Here is a 17289-nt window from a genome sequence, read left to right as displayed (position 1 = left end):
ATTGTACAGATGAGGAAACCGAGGCACAGGGAGGTTAAGGACTTGGTTTAAGGCTGTGCTGATTAAGTGCTGAGGGACAGGATTCCAACCCAGGTGTGACCCCAGAGCCTGGCTCTCACGTGGGACCACCGGTGAAGAAACCCACACTTCACATCAGCAGTGGCAAGTGTGAGCCAGGCCCTGCACACATGCGACCTCAGGGGTCCCTGCAACAAACATCTGTGCGGGCAGCACTAACATCCCCGTTGTGCACAGGGGAAACCGAGGCCTGGAGAGGTTCAGGGGGTTCCCAGAGGCGCCCCGCACATCCAGCTGTAGCTGTACAGCTGTCAGGTGTTCTCGTTTCCACCCCAACCTGCCTGCGTGGGGGAACGAAGGTGTAGAGGGGGGAAAAGGCGACTCCAAGGACCCTGGCTCGATCTTGGTATTGGTGCCAGGCTTGAGGTCCCCGGGGCAGGGACCCCTGTGGGCAGCAGAGAGGGGCCGGACTGCTGGACTGGCAGGTTCTTGATATCTCATGCTTGGCCTCACAGCACAGACGTGTATCCCAGGGCAGGTCGGGTATATCTGATAAGATAATTGCTTTGGCGACGTCCTTCTCTCCTGAGGTAGGTCACCTGGGAAAGTTTAAGCTACTCCTCCCCACACCCACCCAGCTGGCCGTCCCATTTCCCGCTACAGGAGACCCCCAGAGAGGAGACGGGGTGGGGGGGCGGTGAAGTCACACTGAGTGCCCTTACAATGAATCTGCTTGCACTGGGGGCTCCATCTCTCTGAGCCGCACATGTAAAACACTTGTGTCACATCACTCCCCTGCTTACAACCCTCCAGGGGCTTCCCTTCTCACTCATAATAAACTCTCCTGTAGCCCTGGCTCACCTCTCCAGGCTCAGTTTCTACTACAGTTCAACTGGCCCTGGCCTTCTTGCTGTGCTTTGTACAGGCCAAGGTCATTCCTGCCCCCAGGGCCTTTGCACTTGCAATTCCTTCTGCCTGATGCCCTCTTCTTTAGATACCTGCATGGCTCTTTCTTTCTGTCAGGTCTCAGTTCAAATGTCATCTCTTCAGAGAGTCCTTCTAATATTGCACCCTATCAGGTCCCATCCCCTTTACACTGCTTTACTCACACCCCTTGTCCCAACCTGACACTATTTTATTGTCATTCGTTTGGTGTCAATCTTGTCACACAAGAAAGAAGACTGGGACTTGGTTGTGTTTGCTGCTATATCCACAGCACCCAGAACAGTGTCCCCAGACACTCAGTAGATGGTCAGTAGTTGCTGTTGGATGTGGAATGTTCATTAACAAACACGGAGTATTGGGCAGGCTCTCAGGAGGTCTCAGTTACTGGGAATTCCCCAGGTGCCCCCTTGCTCTCTCTAGCCCTTCCACCCTGCCCACCAGCCCCCTACCCCCGAAGGCATCCAGAGCCTGGGGCAAATATGATTGGGGACCGCCATAACCTAAGTCACAGGTGGAGAGACCAAGGCACCATCAATGGCAGCTGATGGCTTACCCTCGTGCAGACCCCAGTCAAAATTAGGGACAGTCTTTCTCTAGTCTCTGCCCTACTTGTCCCTTTATTTTCATTTCTTAGTTTTATTATGTTCCTTTTCTTTTTTTTAATTAAAAAATTTTTTAATGTTTTTTTATTTATTTCTGAGAGAGAGTGACAGCGTGAGCAGGGGAGGGTCAGAGAGCGAGAGAGAGACACAGAATCCAAAGCAGACTCCAGGCTCGAGCTAGCCATCAGCACAGAGGCTGACACGGGGCCCAAACCCACGAACTGCGAGATCATGACCCAAGCCGAAGTCAGACCCTTAATCAACTGAGCCACCCAGGAGACCCTATTAGGTTCCTTTTCAATGTTTTATTTTAAATATTTCAGACCTGCCTACCTTTCAGCTAAATTAAATGATTTTATCAGTTTTGTGGTTTCTAGAGGAATGACAGATCACTCACACACACACACACACACACACACACACACAGAAAATAGACTCTTTTTTTTTTTTTTAATTTTTTATTTTCTAGGAGAGAGAGAGAGACAGCGTGAGCAGGGGAGGGTCAGAGAGAGAGGGAGTCACAGACTGAAACAGGCTCCAGGCTCTGAGCTGGCAGTCAGCACAGAGCCCGACGCGGGGCTCGAACCCATGAACCGCAAGATCATGACCTAAGCGAAAGTCGGACGCTTAACCGACTAAGCCACCCAGGCGCCCCCCAAAAATAGACTCTTTTTTAAGCTTGGGCTGAGCCACTTGAGAGTAAGCTGGAGACAGGATTCTTGTTTCTCAATGAATACGTAGGCATGTGTCTCCCGTGACTAAGGACACTCTTACATGACTGTGGTCCAGTGAGCAGATGCAGGACATTCCCACTGACATGACATTATGTGCTAATCTAGGGAATGTATGTGAATTTCCTGTTTTCTCTCTCATGTCCTTTTCATGGTCCCAGACCACACCTGACAGTTTTAGTTGTCGTGTCTTCTCGGTCTCCTCCAATCTGTGATATTTCTTTACTTTTTCCTTGTCTTTCCTGACCTTGCCATTTTGGAAAAATATCAGCCAGGTACTTTGTAGCATTTCTCTCAGTTTTGGCTCGGCCAACAATTCCCCGTGATTAGATTCAGGTCCTGTGCTTTTAGCAGGAACGCAGCAGTGATATGTGCCCATCTCAGAGCCTTGCGGCAGGACGGGCCTCATTTCTGAGCTGTTGAGCAGTGTGGACCGGGGCGGACATTTGGAGGATATCCAGAGGCTTAGGGAATGATAGAGGCCTATTCTGTGATCTCTTTATTTTCCATTCAAAACGCCATCACAGCCACAGCTGGCACTCGGTGATGAAAACACAGTCGCTGCCCGAGCACCACATCCGCAGCTGGCCACTTAAAGAGGCCACTGGCCCCGCCCACGGCCTTGTCCATTCCAACTGTCCAGTGTCCAGCCGTGTCCACAATGAAATACTTTCACTGCCCCCCGGCCCCGGTGTCACTTCAGGTCTGTGTCTTTTGGGAGTCTTTCCTTGTGCATTTATTCTTTCCTCATGCATCCAAATGACCCTGACCCTGTCTCTAGGGGTGGGCACAGGCGGGATCCGGGTAAAGCAGGAGGTACGCTGTTGACACCCTGGAGTGGAGCCTGTCTCAGGCCGATGGGACTCCCGGCACGATGTGGGGGCAAAGACGTCTCACAAGAAGGTTGTAAGTGGGATACCATCTATTTAACACAGTAGTGCAAGATTTCTCGGAGCCTGAGTCACACGGATGATTGGAGACTTTTTTGAGAATAAGTAATGGTCGGAGTTGATTTTTTTCCCCCCTGAGAAAGAGAGGGCAGAGGACAGACTTTTAAGTGGATGGTGAATGTCGAGTGGGTTTTAGGGGGGAAACTAAAGAAGAGTCTCCTGGAATCGTGACCACACACACTCTTAGGGACTCTGCGCCCTAAAGGCCTGATGGGCTTGGACCCCTGGCTGTGCCTCCTTCCCACAGGCCCTCCCCCGTCAAGCTCTGGGATGCAGCCCACACAGCCCTTCTGTGTATCAAAATTGTCATTTCAACATCTTGGCATGTGAAGCTTCCTCGGCCTGAAACACTCACCCTGCGCCCTCCCCACATTCAGCTACTCATCTTTTGTGCTGTAGCACAGACCTCCTTTCCTCCAGGGAACCTCCTGGGACCACCTGCCTCTGGGTCAGGTACCTCCCCTGGGCTCCCCCAGGCCCTTGGGCTTCCCCATCCCAGCCCTGACCCCTCTGACCCATAATTCCTCCATCCCAGGCCTGGCCACTCTGGGCTGGTCTCACTTCCCCCCTGGCTCCTGAAACCAGGATTCACGATGTCTCAGTCACTGCCTTGTGCCCTGTATCGCCCAGCCCAGGGAGTGTTTACTGAGTGAAAGAACTCGTTGTGACCGTGACTTTTGGTTTGTGTTTGGTCTCTCAGATAAGATAGTGGATTCAGCAATGCCCTTCGCCTCCTGGGCAGGTCACCCTTCCCCCCCACCCCCACCATCTCCAGGCCCTGGGAGGACTGAAGAGAGGGGCAGACCAGGCAGGGGACCTTGCTTCTCGCTCCTTTTCAAGCTGGTATAGGAGCAGGCAATGGGTTTGGCCAGAGACAAGGTCTGGCCCCAGGCTGGCTAAGCTGACAGCCATGTCTCCTGTGTCCCACTTCTCTCCCACTTTCATCCAAGTGTGGAAAGATCAACCATCCTCAGGAAACTGCCAAGCTGTCCTTATCAGGGATCTTCAAATCATATCCAGAATCCAACCATGTCTCCCTACTCTGCTCCCATGCTGGTTCCATCTCTATCCCTTCCTGCCTGGACATCATAGCAGCAAGTCTCCCTGCTCCCACCCCTGCTCCCCTGCAGTCTGTTCCCCACCCACAGCCAGAGGGAGCCTGTGAACCCCTGAGGTCTGGACTCTTCTGGCTGAACCCTCCCGTAGCTCCACCTGACTCTTGAAAGCAAAGTCCGCACAATGGTGCCCAAGGCCAATCGTGTGGCCTGTGGCCTCCCAGACCTCTGCTTCCCCCACTCCAGCCACACTGGCTCCCTACTGTGCCTCAGACCCAGCAGACAGCCTCCTGCCTCCTGCCTTGGTGAGTGCCCTTTTCCTCCTCTGGGAATGCTCTTCCCCCAGCACATACATGGCTCCCTCACTCCCTCCATCAGGTCTTTACACAGATGCTACCTTCCCGGTGTGAGCGTCTTGACTAGCTGAATTAAAACTATGACCCGTGGTCCCCCTGCACGTGTGTCTCAGTTACCTTCTCACACACTATGTGACTGCCCCTATCTACTGGGTTTCTTGTGTGTTTTCTGAATCCCCCTGATAGAATGTGAGTCCCACGAGAGCAGGGATTTTTGCCTGTTTGTTTGTTTGTTTGTTTGTTTGCTTGCTTGTTTGTTTTAGAGAGAGAGCCAGAGGCAGGGGTGGGTGCAAGGAGAGGGAGAGAATCTTAACCAGTCCCCAGTGGAGCCTGGCACGGGGCTTGATCTCACAATCCTGAGATCATGACCTGAGCCAAAATCAAAAGTCAATTCCTTAAGCCATTGAGCCACCCAGGAGCCCCTGTTCTATTTTGTTTTGACTGATGGGAAACAGCAAATAATAGGCACTCGATAAACTTTTGTTGAAAGAAATAAAATAAATCTCAGGGTCCCAGAGACATGTATGTGGCAGGAATCCTAGCCACAAATACTGACATGGGCACGTGGTCCTTCCTTGGATGCTGTTCTCTGTCCACCAAAGACACACTACCCAATACAAAGCAGGGGGCAGACCCGAACAGACACAATGACACCAAGCCCACGGCAACAGTGACACTCGCTGAGAGCTCACTGCCCTCAGCCCTGGCGTAAGCACTTGTGTGAGTTCATTTCATCCCCACAACAACCTTATGAGGAAGGTACTGTGCTTATCTCTATTTTCCTGTGAAGAAACTGAGGCCCAGAGAGGTTATATGACTTGCCCAAGGTCGCACAGCTAGTAAGTAGCAAAGGCAGGATTCGCACTCAACCAGCCTGGCTAGAAAGTTTTCCGTGTGAATACACAGGGTCACAGCAGACACCGCTTCACAGAGAGGCCTCACAATAAAACTGTACTCTACTCAATGAGTTATGGGATGTTTATTGAGCACCTACTATGTGCCAAGCACTGCCGGGATTTGCAGTGAACAAAATAGTCACGGCCCTGGTCACACTCCAGCAGGAGGGGCAGCATCGCTAAGTAATCAGACAAATGAATATTTATTGGCAAGCTGGGAGAAGAATAGGAAGGGAAATAACAGGGAACCTGAGGGGAGAGGCAGAGGCGCCGCCGCCGAATTAGACTAGGGCATCGCAGAAGGGTCTCTGAGGAAGTAACGCCTGAGCTTAAGGCTCTAAGAATGAGGAGATGGCCAGGAGTAATCTAGAAGAAGGAGCATGAGAACGAAGGCCCTGAGCTGGGAACAGGGGAACAGTGAGAGTCAGCAAGGAGAGGAGGCAGAGAGGCTGGATAAGGTTAATGAAGGGAGGGTGGCAAAACATGAGGGCAGGCGGTGGTTCTTGTAGGGCCTTGAGTGAGTATTTTAGTCCAGGAGCAGCTGAAGGCCTTTGAGGTCTGATCAGAAGAGGAGCATGGTGAGGACCGAGCTTCAGGAGGATGCCCCCAGCTGCCATGTGGAGGACACTCAAGGGGGAGACTGGGATTAGAACCTCGGGCAGAAGGCTGGGGAAGGGCCTTGGACAGAGGACAGAGCAGATGGGGGAGGGAGCTCAGGAGATCTCCTATGGAGGCATGAAATGGGGCAGGAAGTATCTGGCCTGGCGGTGGTAAGGCCTTCCTGCAGATGGCATCCGCAAGAAGAGGCAGGTTTGAGGAAGTACTAAAGCCTGTTTAGGAATCAGGGGTCTTGGAGCTTCCGGAAGAGGCTGGAGTGGGGAAGTGTGATGAGGGCCTTGTCGATGCAAAAAAAGTAAAGTGAGCTAAGGGAGGTGAGAGCCTCTGGAAAGGGTGGGGAGGAGAGGGCAAGGCCAAGACTTGCTCTGCAAGCCAGGCTATTAAAGAAGATAAAAGCACAGTCAGAGAGGTATGAGGAGAACCAAGAAGGGGTGGGGAGTGGGGGGTCAGGAGGCAAAGGAAAAGGGAGCTTCTAGAAGGCGGATGGGTTCAGCAGTGTTTTGCCTTCTTGAGTGCGCCCAGTGTCCAGCACAGAGCCCAGTACACAGCAGATGGTTCACTTTCTGCTGAACGAAGGCATGCATGGGTGAGTTGAAAGCAAAATTCACATAGATACAAACCCTAAGGATGCAAGGGCTGTATTTTGTGATTAGGACAGGCCAGCACTCCACTCCCCACCCCTGGAAGGGCAGCTTGAGAAAAGTGGAGTTAGAAAAGGTATTCTTCGGAGAGTCTGGGTGGCTCAGTTGGTTGAGCGTCTGACTTTGGTTCAGGTCATGATCTCACGGTTGGTGGGTTTGAGTCCCGAGCCAGGCTCGCTGCTGACAGCTCAGAGCCTGGAGCCTGCTTCGGATTCTGTGTCTGTCTCTCCCTGCCCCTCCCTGCTTGCTCTGTTTCTCTTTTTCTCAAAACTAAATAAAAACATTAAATTTTTTTTAAAAAAAAGAAAGAAAAAGTATTCTTGGAGAAGTATGCAAAAGCTCATGATGGGGCTCAAAAGCCAAAGATGAAGGTGTGGAAATTAATAAAGGCAAACTTCATTTAAATGTTGGGCCAGAAGGGGGAGCTCTCTCACTGTACTACTCCAGGTCAATTACAGGAAGAAGTGTCATTTATAGACCCCAACAGAAGACTCCTCCACAGCGACAGAAAAGAATCATCAACTACAGGCCCCAAGGGGAAAAAATTCACCATGCATCTCCAAGAAATCAATCGAGCCTGCAACCCAGCCAATGAGAAACCACCTTTTCTCCAATGGGCTTTGGTTCAAAACAACCCTTCCCAACTTCCTCCTCCTTCTCCATAAAATAACGGTCCTCTCCTTTGTTTGCTAGATTTGCCTATGGTTTTGTCATAGTTTGCATGTCCCAAATTGTAATTCGCTGTTATTCCTGAATAAACCCATATGCACTAGTAAAATAATATTTTTATTTTTAAGGTTAACTTGGGATACAAGCCTCTTGATCCAGTCGTCCAATCCAGGTGCCAAAATTCGTAGGTGGCGGGGGAATGGGCCTTCTTTGGTCAAAGTTTCTTCCAACTTCCACCCAGCTACAAAGGCGGAATCAAGAAGTGAGCCTAGACCAACCTAATCAAGAAAGTAAGAACGTCTCTATCCACTGTCAACCAGTGGGTAAAGAACAGAGTGGGGCAGGGCCAGCATAATCAGGAAGGTGTAACTAACCAGGACACACCCCCTGTTCACTGTCAGCCAATCACGAAAAGAGGGCAAAATGATGAGGCCAACCAGTGACCCAAAGCAAGTTTGTTGGCTGAGCCCCTTGGCCTTCCAGCCAATCGTGAGCCAAAGCGGAGAAAGGGTTTTCTTTTTCCTAGATTCCACCTGGGCTGTCAGGTGTCTGGGAGGTCCAGGCTAGCTGCGGAGGCCTGGGAGGGAGGGGATCCTAAGTCTGGAAAGTGGTATCGAGCCTCCTCCACATACATGCACCCCTCCAGAGCGTCTAAAAACGTTTTGGAGGAGTTGGCAGCGCCGCACAAGTCCTTTCTTGTTTTGCTCCTTCCGTAGAAATACTAGCACCACTTTTGAGAAACTGCTGGAGGCCCAGTCGCCGCCCATTCCCTTCTCTTCCCACAACTCCTCCTTCATCAGGTAATGAGCAGGAACCTGGCCTTTCCCTCAGTGTCTCCAGCCTCCCAGCCCTGGCCTTCCCCCCTACCTCTATCCCCGCCCATCTGCTGACATCCTGAAACCGCGTCTACCCCTCACCCCTACAAACCAGGGATGCCAATGAAAACGACACAAGTGAGGGAGTGGAAGTGGGGAAGCATTCACAGCTAGCCCTGGTTCTTGCTTGTGCTAGCTTGCCAAGAGCATAGCTGCTGTCTATCTTATTTTCCTGCCCTTAATAGCTGGCTTCCTAGCCCAGGGCACAACAAAGCACTCTTCAGCCAAATGGCCCTTCGGCCAAGGGGCTTACCAGCCAGGGAACTTCTGGCCATGATTCAAGCTAACAAAAGACCCTCCCGCTCAGGACCCAAGAGACCCACCTGCTGAAGGACATCCGAGCCTGCCCTCTTAGTCACACTGCGCCGTCAGGTTTGTCTTCCACCATTTCGAGGCCTTCCCTTTCCCCTGCTCTGCACTTCTGTAACTCCACAGTGCAAAGCTGGTGAAAAAAAAATCATCAAGAGGAGCACATGGCTGACTCAGCTGGGAGAGCACACGACTCCTGATCTGTCTGGGGTGAGTTCTATCCCCACCTTGGGCATAGGAGCCTACTTAAAAACAAAACAAAACAAAACAAACAACAAAAGAAAATCTTCAACAAAATGCCTTGTACTTTGACTAAAAGCACATGCTTTCTGACTTTTGCAGTGTATGTGTGTTTACACATTGTGCATACAAGAGAAATGTATTTTGTTGTGGTTTCATTGTTCTTTCCACTCTGGGCCCATGCCTTCTTTCATTTGGGTACACATTCCTGTTTGTCAGATTAATATGAACAATAGAATAGGACGGAACAATCTTGTCTAAACTGCCACTATTCCCCGCTGTACTATTACACATATAGTACTTCTCTTTAACTAACTTTCAAAAAAAAGGTAAATAAATCGCTTTTAAAAGGGAAATTTACTCATCACAAGAAAAGAAATTCTGTAACTATGTGTATGGTGATGGATGTTAACCAGATATTTTGGGATGATCATTCTGCAATATGTACAAATACGTAATCATGTTGTACACTTGAAACTAATAAGGTTACATGTCAATTATACCTCAATAAAAATAAAATTTTTTAAATATTTTTATTTATTTCTAGGAGAGAGAGAGAGACAGCGTGAGCAGGGGAGGGTCAGAGAGAGAGGGAGTCACAGAATCTGAAACAGGCTCCAGGGTCTAAGCTGGCAGTCAGCACAGAGCGCGATGCGGGGCTCGAACCTACGAACCGCGAGATCATGACCTAAGCGAAAGTCGGACGCTTAACCGACTAAGCCACCCAGGCGCCCCAAAAACAATTTTTTTAAAGGAAACTTTAAATCACTTCAAAAACAGTATCTTTCCAAAAAATTTAAACAACTTAAAAAGAATGGTATATTTCACCATAAAGAGAGAATAACCATAAACATAAATACAGGAAAACCAAAACTATGTTATTAAATTTTAGGTACTTTCACCTGGCTGTTCCCTCAGCTTGCCAGCCACCTAACACCGATGTCTTTTTCATTCCGTGTGTGCTGACTTTTTTCTTTGGCTGCTTCAAAAATGTCATTTTGTTGTTTCCTGGTTTCTAATTATTTTTTTAATGTTTAGTTTTAAGAAAGTGTGTATGAGCAGGGGAGAGGCAGAGAAAGAGGGAGACAGAATATCCAAAGGGGTCTCTATGCTGATAGCAGTGAGCCCAACGTGGGGCTCAAACTTATAAACTGTGAGATCATGACCTGAGCCGAAGTCAGATGCTCAACTGATTGAGCCACCCAGGCACCCATCTAATTATTATAAGGAGATAGTCCTCAGTTGATAACACTGTGTTGTACAATTGAAATTTGCTAAGAGACTACATGTAAATGTTATTACACACACACAAAAATGGTAAACAAAAATGTGAGGTGACAAGGTGACAGATTAATTAACTTGATGGGGGGAACTTCATATATACATATATATATATATATACACACACACACACATATATAATCACATTATACACTTTAAATACCTTACAATTTTGTCAATTAAAACCTCAATAAAATTGGAGGAAAATATAGTCTTAATTATTGTTGTTCCCTTGAAGTTCAGATATCTTTTTTTCTGTGGTTACTGTGATGGTTAGTTTTACATATCAAATTGTCTAGGCTATGGTGCCCAGGTGTTTGGTCAAACACTAGTTTAGATGTTGCTGTGAAGGTATTTTGTAGATGTGATTAACACAATCAGTTGACTTTAAGTAAAACAGATGCCCTTCATAATGGGGGTGGGCCTCATCCAGTCAGTTGAAGGCCTCAAGAGCAAACTCTTGTGGTTTCCTGGAAAATTAGAAATTCTACCTCAAGACTGTAACACACATCCTGCCTGAATTTTCAGGATGTTGGGCTGCCCTGTGGCTTTCGGGCTTAAGATGGCAACTCCACCTTTTATTTGAATTTCTCGCTGTTAGCCTGTGCTAGAAATTTCCAACTTGCCAGTCCCCACAATCACATAAGCTAGTTCCTTCAAATAAATCTCTCATCTCTCTCTTTCTGTATCTCTCTCTGTGTGTATCTCCATCTCTATCTCTATCTCTGTTTTCTAATTCTCTGGAGAATTCTGACTGACACAGCTGCTTTAAATTTTCCTCGCTGGATACCACCTCACGCCGGTCAGAGTGGCTAAAATGAACAAATCAGGAGACTAGATGCTGGCGAGGATGCAGAGAAATGGGCACCCTCCTACACTCTTGGTGGGAATGTAAAATGGTGCAGCCCCTCTGGAAAACAGTATGGAGGTTCCTCAAACAATTAACAATAGAACTCCCCTGTGACCCAGCAGTGGCACTGCTAGGAATTTACCCAAGGGACACAGCAGTGCTGATGCATAGGGGCACATGTACCCTGACGTTCATAGCAGCACTCTCAACAATAGCCAAATCATGGAAGGAGCCTAAGTGTCCATCAACGGACGAATGGACCAAGAAGATGTGGTTTATCTATACAATGGAACACTACATGGCAATGAGAAAGAATGAAATCTGGCCATTTGTAGCAACATGGATGGAACTTGAGGGTGTTGTGCTGAGCGAAATAAGTCAGGCAGAGAAGGACAGATACCATATGTTTGCACGTATAGGAGGATTAGGAGGAACTTAATGGAGGATGATGCAGGAGAAGAAGGGGAAAAATAGTGGGGGAGAGGGAGGTAGGCAAACCATGAGAGACTCCTGAATGCTGAGAATAAACTGAGGGCTGATGGGGGTGGGGGGAGAGGAAGGGGGTGTGGGCATGGGGGAGGACACTGGTTGGGATGAGCACTGGGTGTTATATGGAAATCAACTTGACAATAAACTAAGAAAAAAAATTTCCTCTCTGGACTTTCCTGAACTTCTTAAATCTATGGGTTCTTGTTTTTCCTCATTTAGGGAAATTTGTCAGTCATTATCTGTTCAAATATTGGATTTTTTACCCAAGGACTCCATGGCCACCATTGATGGAAACTGGACCTGTGACATCCCCTGATCCCGTATAACACCCTTGCTGGCCCTATATACCACCCTCTGGGTAACTTAGAAACCCTGTGTGCTTCCCCTGTCTCCCTAGACCCACCCCTGCTCTCCAAATTACTCACAGCTCCCCTTCCAGGCTAAACAGTGCTCAGTTTAGATGTTATAAATTGGTCACTTTAGCACAGTGATTCACAAACTTGAGCATACATCAGATTCACCAGGAGGACTTACTAAAACAGATCCCTAGGGCCTGTCCCCAGAGTTGCTGACTGTGTAGGTCTGGGGCAGGGCCCAAGAATGTGCGTTTCTAACAGGTTCCCAGGTGAAGCTGCTGCGAGTGAGCTACGATGCTCTGAGAACCGCTGCTGGAGCTTACTGCTTACCCCCACCCCTACCCTCTCTGTCACTCATATAATCCTCCACCTCTGCCCCATATTCTCCATCCTAGAACTCCATCCTGCTCTTGCTTCACTCCTCTCCCTGATCCTGATCCTCTCCCTGATCTCCCTCCCTGTCCCCTATAACCCATCCCTATACCCCCACTCTATAAACTCTTCACTCTCTGCATAACCCCTCCTGGTCCCATAACCCATTCCTCTCCCTCTAACCCCTCCCCCACTCCATAAGTCCTTCCTTCTCATAACTCCTCTCAGTCTCCTATAACCCCTTCCTACATCCTATCACACCCCCTCCCTAACCCTGTGAGCCCCTCCATTTCCTCACATAAATCCTCCCTTGTCTCCCCCAAAGCCCCATCCTGAATACCCCCATCCTTTCTTAACCCCCTTCCTTCCCACAGGGACTTCCTTGTCCCACCTACCCTCTCCTAGAACCTTCTTCTTGTCTCCTATAAACTTTTCTGATTCCCCTCTAACTTCAAGCCTTCTTCTCACACAAATCCCTCCCTTTCCCCCAAACCACTTTCCCATGACCCTACAATTCCCTCCTGGCCACCCAGACACCCATTGTTAGCCCCCTGTCTCCCCCGCATTAGCCCTGGCTGTCCTCTCCTGACCCTCTCCCCCTCCCCTGACACTCCCCACTTTTTCCTGATCATCATCCACAAGCACAGTTAATGCCACCAAGCAAGGGGTCTACTTGTCCTCCCCCCTGGTGATTTAGTCCTGAGAACTCAGCCTGTGGCCACCACTTCACTGTGATTGGCTGTCCTGATGTAGAGGAGGCAAGGAGGGTGATGTCTCAAGCATTTAGACCCAGCTTCTGTTGATTCAATGTATTAAGGAAGCATTACTTAGGCACCAGACCACCCCTGTTCTCTGCCTGCCCTCTAGATTAATTCAATGAAAAAAAAAGATTTCAGTTACTTGACTTTTTGTTTTTCCCAGTTTTAACTCCTGATTGCTTCAAGGAATAAAGTGGGTGGGCCTCAAGTACTGACTAGTAAATAAATTCTGGATGGATTCTTTGATTCTCCATAAGTGCAGAGCACAGGGTGCTATTTTTTGTAATATGAAAGTATGGGGAGCCTACAGTGTGCCAGGCATTGCTCTGTTCTTGAGGGACAAATGGAGACCAAGAGACAATGCCACAGCTTTCTGGGAGTTCACAGTCCAGGGCGGAGGATGGAGAGTAAAAACCTAAACAAGTAAACCAAATGGGGGGGAGGGGAATAACTAGGATATAGAGGGAAGGTTACCCAGGAGGGTGACATGAGGTAAGACAGGGTGTGGGGAGCTTAGGGAAGGCCTCTTTGGAGAGAGGACATCCAAGCTAAGACCTTGGGTGATGGGCCAGCCATGAGAAGATTTGGGGAAAAGAGTTCCAGGCAGGGGAACCAACAAGTGCAAAAGTCCTGAGGTCAAAATATTTATGTATTCCAGAAACAGATACAAGGGCAGTGTGGCTTAAGTGTGAAGAGGCAGCAGAGGAGGGGAGGGGGGCCAGAGCACATTAAGCAGAGTCTGCACACCTGGGTGAGTGATTTGGGTTTGATCCAGGAGCTGTGGGAACATGGAACTTTAAAGCCAGATAAGGATGTAATCTGATTTATGCAGCTCCAGATGCCCTGAGTAAATGGAGAGTGGAAGACAGAAGGCTTCTGCTTTGCCTGGGGACAGAGCCTAGCAGAGTTTAGTCCCCTGGGTCGCTTGGCCATGGTGGAATCAGGGCATGGAAGGGGGAGCAACTGGCACAGAGAAGTCTCCAGGAAACATCAGCCAGGAACAAGCCATGTGGGATCAGAGTACACCTGCATTTGCATGTGCATGTATGAGTCTGTCTCCTAAGATGATGGACTCAGCCATGGCCTTCAACATCTTAGGCAGTCACCCCTCAGTCCCAGGAAGTGTATAAGTTGGAAGGTATAGGGGTGGCATCAGAAATTGTGCTATCAGAGAAATCCGAGAAATCACCAACATAAGCTATAAAGAGTGAGAACCCTCTCCCTTGGCTAAAGGTCTCTTGGCTGGTATATGTCTTGCCCAGTGGATCCTATGGCTGGTGGTCATGTGTTTCTTCACTAGTGGGTTACCTCCCCGGAAGGTCATTTGTTCTCAGTGCTCCTTCTCACTTAGGGTTTAATGTACAACCCAGACTCAAGTCGTTGCTTGGTGGGGTGTTGGGAGCTCTGTGCTGCATGGGGTTCTCTCCGGGGACTCACCTTGTAAGGCCACAAGTCTAAACGTCTAAACCAAACTGACTCCATGACAGGCCTTAAGATTCCCCTCTGAACTAGAAGGCCTGAGTTTCAGCTTTCCCGAAACTATCAGGCAGTTACACATTGCCCAAGGCAGGAGAAAACACCCTTGCAACACCCAATCAGGAAAGTCCAGCGACCACCCTCCACATTACTAAGGGAGAGGCCTGGAGATAGAAACTATAGATAGGACCCTGTTACCTAATGTTAAAGTTAACCTGTTAGTCGCCAAACAAGACCCTAGGCTCGCTCTGTGATTGGTTGAATTTAAAGGTACTCTAGGGGGCGCCTGGGTGGCTTAGTCGGTTAAGTGTNCTCCTTGGTGGTCTTGGGATTTTGGGGAGATCGCGATCTGGGCATAACAACCTAACTTCCGAAATTCCCTTGGAACACACAGTCTGGAGTCTGCTTTGTCCACAAAACCAGAGAAAAGAGCAGGACTAGGAGGACACTGAAAACGTTGCTGGGCGCATGTCCCTGGGACATGTGTCTGGAGCCTGACTACTCGGTGTTTCTTGTTCTGAGAAAGAGTTGGCTTTCTTCTCTGTCACTTGCAGCCAATGAGTACAGATGGAATCCTACATTCTCACCCATATTGGATGACATCAGTCATTTTACTTTCAGCCATTCTTTGGGTATATAATTGTATTCCATTGTAGTTTTAATTTGCAATTCCCTAATGACTAAGGATGTTTTGTGGGGTTTCCCCCTGTTTTAGAGAGAGAGAGCAAGGGAGGAGGAGAGAGAGGCAGAGGGAGAGAGACTGAGAATCCCAAGCAGGTTCCAAGCTCAGCATGGAGCATGATGCGGGGCTCGATCCCACAAACCATGAGATCATGACCCGAGCTGAAATCAAGAGTTGGACTGAGCCAACTGAGCCACCATCCAGGGGCCCCTGTAAAAATGTAAGGTATTAAGCGCCTTGCACATACTATGACCATGTGGAAATTATATTTTCTGAAATTCATGTTCACTTCTTGTTCATTTAAAAAAATGGATGGCTTGTTTTTGTCTTATTGCAAATATTTTACTTCAATTTGTGACTTGCTTTTTCACTTAGTAGTCTTTTTGATGAGGGAGCAAAAGGCAAGCTGAGGGCAAAGCACAAGCTAACACCCTGCACCCCTCCCCCAGATGGGATATGTGTGCCATTCCTCAGCCATTCCTGGCTGTCCAGGAACAAAGAAAGGGAAAAACAAGTGGTTACCTGATAGAGATCGCAGTCATGCAGGACATGAGTCTCCATCAGTTTGCAACTGTCTTAATGATTTACAAGAGAAAAAAAAATCTTATCAATAGCAAGACCTCCAGAAACCTATGGACTCAATTTCCTGGAACCCTAACATCATTCTCCCCTCCACAGGATAGAAAATCTTACATAATCAGTCACTTCTCACAATCGCAGTGTAGCTCTTTCTGCCCATAAGTCCTGTCCCTGTGCTATAATAAAAACACCTTTTTGCACCAGAAATACCTCAAGAATTCTTTTTTGGCCATTGGCTCCCAAAGCCCACTTCAAACCACACCATTTTCATGAAAAGTTTTAAAATTTGTAAAGTCCAATGAACATTTTTTGAACATTTTTTAATATTATGCTTAGGCTTTTTGTGTTCCTTTTTCAGTATATTTTATTTACTTAGAGAGTGTATGTATTGCACACAAGTGTGCAGGAGCACACATGCACACGTGTACACACACACACACACACACACACACAAATGAGAAAGTGGGGGAGGGGCAGAGGGACAGGGAGAGAGAAAATCTTAAGCAGGCTCCACGCCCAGTGCAGAGCCAGACAGGGGGCTTGATCTCACAAACCAGGAGATCATGATCTGAGCTGCAATCAAGAGTCAGGCACTTAACCACTCAACTCACTGAGTCACCCAGGTGCGCCTACATTCAATTTAGACATTGAACTCAAATCTTTTAAAACCAAACCAGAGCCTGTGTTCTCCCTGTTTAATACTCTAATGGCTTCACTTCACACTTAAGATCAATCTTCTTCCTATGACCTCCCATGCTGTGACTTGCCTCCTGGTTTCCTCTGACCTTAAAGTACTCCCACTGCTCACTCCAGTCCCACTAATCTTTCTATTCCAGGGACAAGCCAAGCTCCTTCCTAGCTGAGTTTTTGCACTTACTGCTCTGCTTAGAACTCTCTTCCAGGTGTTTCTGTGGCTCTCTCTTCTCACTTCAGGTCAGAGCTCAGATATTAGGTCCCCAGTGAGGGCTTTCCAGAGCCACTGTCATAAGTTCGTCTTCCTGCTCCTCCAATTTTATTCTGTTTTTATCTTTTCATAATGTTGACCACCAATTGGAGTTGTGCTGTCCAGGACAGTAGCCACTAAACACATGTGGCAAATTTAATTTAAATACATTATAATTAAATAAAAAATTGAGTTCTTCAGCTGTACTAGTGACATTCCAAGTGCTTGGTAGCCACACATGGCTAGTAAATACCATATTGGATAGAATGGCTCATAGAACGTTTCTATCATTGCTGAAAGTTCTGTTAGACAATGCTGACCTCAACTACCTTGTTGGTTTATATTACTCTTTTCTGTGTCCTCTCAATATGATACAAGTTTTATAGAAGCAAATTTATCAGAATCAGCACTTATTTATCGGAATCAGCACTGAATCACCAAGGTCTAAAACAGTGCCTGGCACACTAGAGTGGTTGCCCAATAAATGTTCACTGAATATATGGGTAAGCCCCCTGGTCAGCAAAGTGGACACACAAAAGCATGTGGACGAACACATGTGCATATGAGCAGAAAACAGATAAGTAGAAAGCGGAAGCCT

At 48.1% G+C, this 17289-nt stretch overlaps 1 long non-coding RNA gene across 2 annotated transcripts in view; it reads right to left on the bottom strand.

Annotated features, from left to right (window-relative positions):
- Positions 1-2048: 2048 nt before the first annotated feature.
- The window catches only part of LOC144239688 (uncharacterized), a 64788-nt gene continuing 49547 nt past the window's right edge, over positions 2049-17289 (bottom strand). The window contains exons 4-5 of one of the 2 annotated variants that reach the window (XR_013337464.1): positions 8680-8798; positions 2049-3320 (exon numbers count right to left, since the gene is read on the bottom strand). This is a non-coding gene — a long non-coding RNA (uncharacterized LOC144239688). Of the gene's footprint in view, positions 3321-7643; positions 7723-8679; positions 8799-17289 lie in introns of those variants that run through there. The other variant, XR_013337465.1, reaches the window with a different exon arrangement.

This window comes from Crocuta crocuta, unplaced genomic scaffold (genome assembly GCF_008692635.1).
Source record: "Crocuta crocuta isolate KB4526 unplaced genomic scaffold, BGI_CrCroc_1.0 scaffold267, whole genome shotgun sequence".
NCBI lineage: Eukaryota > Metazoa > Chordata > Mammalia > Carnivora > Hyaenidae > Crocuta > Crocuta crocuta.
The sequence above is the reverse complement of the archived record's forward strand: the minus strand, read 5'-3'. Positions and strand labels throughout refer to the sequence as shown.